This window comes from Sprattus sprattus (assembly GCF_963457725.1).
Source record: "Sprattus sprattus genome assembly, chromosome: 18".
Lineage (NCBI taxonomy): Eukaryota > Metazoa > Chordata > Actinopteri > Clupeiformes > Clupeidae > Sprattus > Sprattus sprattus.
The window spans coordinates 1,870,001-1,872,500 of NC_137916.1; the positions used below are offsets into that span (position 1 = coordinate 1,870,001).

At 40.7% G+C, this 2,500-nt stretch overlaps 1 protein-coding gene across 5 annotated transcripts in view; it reads left to right on the plus strand.

Annotated features, from left to right (window-relative positions):
- LOC308379024 (ATP-binding cassette sub-family C member 12-like) overlaps positions 1-2,500 on the plus strand; it is a 45,194-nt gene that overhangs the window by 38,741 nt on the left and 3,953 nt on the right. The gene's annotated exons all lie outside the window — the stretch shown is intronic.

The window sequence follows — 2,500 nt, forward strand, 5'->3', positions numbered from 1 at the left end:
CAGCAGTTAAATATCACTGCGGTTGTTGAAAGATACTTTGTGATGTTTCTTATTAGCCGACAATTACAAATGCATGTGAAAAGTAATTGAAGTAGTGCTAAACAAAGTTCTAAGACAGCTAGCTTTAACCATCTCTGCTCTGGATCTTCCAGAAGTAATAACAATTTAGCTTTCTGTTAACAACAACCTTTAAGAACCACGTCGGTATTTCATGCAAACTGAAGCTATTAATCAAGTTGGCTAGGTACTAAAGGCGAACAATAACTTTTGACACTAGCAGCTAGTTGACTCGTTCGTCCCTGGCTTGTACTTGTCCTTAGTGCAACCTACAAGATAAAATAAAATGTTTTCAAACGATACATTTTCTTTTCCGATTAGATAGATAATGAAGAATATAATAAAGAAATGTAATGCAAATTGGAATTGAATTCTGTCTCTGTCACTGTCTGCTCGCGTGTTCCTGAGGTAAATGACAGCTTCTCGCGACTTGCGTATAACAACCAGGAGCTCATAGCAACCATAATAGCAACGACGCCAAGATTATTTGTTGCATCATCCGGAACTTTGGGCAGGCTAGAACTTTCTGTCCATGACATCTCCTCAGAATGTTCCAAAAAGTTCCGTTGGTTTGAATGGGCCACCCAAACATTCGGAGGTCTTTATATTCACCACTGCAAAAAATGACTGTCGCTGGCGCTGTCATTTGCAACGGGTTTTGTGCTTCTGATTTACATCTTTCATATCCTTCCCGGTCGTAGTTCAGTCATTTAATGTAACAGAAAGTCATTGTAATTTAAAATCTATATATATTTAAATTCTAAATATAAGTCATTGTAACTTGAAATCAGCAAGTAATGGGTTGCTACGCAACACCTAAAACTTTAAGGTTCTATTTGCGTGAAGAATTCTTTTTTCTTAGCCTAAATAACGAAACAGTAACAAAATAATTTAAAAGATGTATTTTGGAGGAATATTGTAACGACCGGCTCGTGGGGTCGCAACCTATAAAAGTGAAGACAGACAACAAGGTCAATGTAACGAAAAATGTATTCATTTAGACAAAAGGGAGATCCAACAGAAAAGTCTAAGGAGTTTAAAGATGAGTCGATGCATGAAGTGAGTATGTTGGTGAGTATGAGTGTTTGACCAAAAGTATGTGAGAGAGGAGCGGAATTAAGCTGGAAGTGCTCCCACAAGACGTTTCAGTGCTTTTATACCCACACCTGGCGCCAGGTGTGGATAATCACGACTAATCACGCTCCGCTGCAGGCCCACAGCCTGCTGCCTCCATATGGCCAGTACGGGGACTGCAGGCAGGGGCACAGGGGGTAATAACAAATGTCCTCTATCATTTTGGCAAGTATCCGATTAACAATAATAATAATAATAATAATAATAATAATAATGGATTTTATTTTTATAGCACACTTTCACATCCAAAGAGGTCTCAAGGTGCTTAACAACATCACAACAACAATAATGCAAGGTAATAGGAGTGCAAAAATAGCAATTAAAACAGTGCATTCTAAAAACAACACAGAATATAGCTGCAAGCAGCGATGGCGGTTTCCTCCAATCATTGCGAACCAGGGAAACATTTATTTTTGTGACAATTTGTCACTGTATAGAAAAATTCATGCTGCAGACTTACCAATGGGATATTAAAGCAACACTATGCAACAATTTGACACTTTTTAAGGTATGGTTTTATAGGCAACTGGTTTTGCTGCCATCCTCAAATTCACTTTGATAGCATATCTAGCCACCCAAGATATGCCTTATGTAGTTCTGTGTAACGGGCTGGAAACCCCTGCAAAAATGAAAGAAAAGCTTTCACACGCATGAAATCCGCAGCTATACAGCCAAAAGACGCCAGTTAGTGTGTTGGCAAGCTTCTATCAGTGTCAACTGGGCTGTTGGTGGTGTTTGGAAGGTTTTTGCATGCCTTTTAGGTAGTTAGCCTACAACTTTTGGAACAGAACTCTGTATTGCTGCTTTACATTTCAAATGCAATACTGTGCTAGAAGGCTGTGTAATTTGGCGGGAGTGGAGGACTGGGGTGATGTGTTCGGATTTCCGTGTCTTGGTGAGAACCCGGGCAGCACTGTTTTGAACATACTGCAGCCTCTGAATGGTTTTTGCTGGTAGACCTGCCAGCAGAGAGTTGCAGTAGTCCGAAACTAGACTGGAAGGATTCATAAAGCTGGTGAGAGTGGAGATGGTTATGCAGTTTGAGGGATACAACCATTTCCAGGACCTTTGCTAGGAAGGGGAGGTTTGAGATGGGACGGTAGTTCGAGAGGTCCTCACAGTCCAGATTGTGCTTTTTAAGCACAGGTTTGATGGCTGCCAGTTTGAGGGAGGGGGCTACTTCACCAGTAGATAGGGATCTGTTTATTATGTGGGTTGCAGTGGGGACAATGGCTGTGAGGCATGCTTTCAATAGAGATGTGGGGATGGGATCCAAAGAGCTGGTGGAGGAGTTCTTTTTTAAAACAAT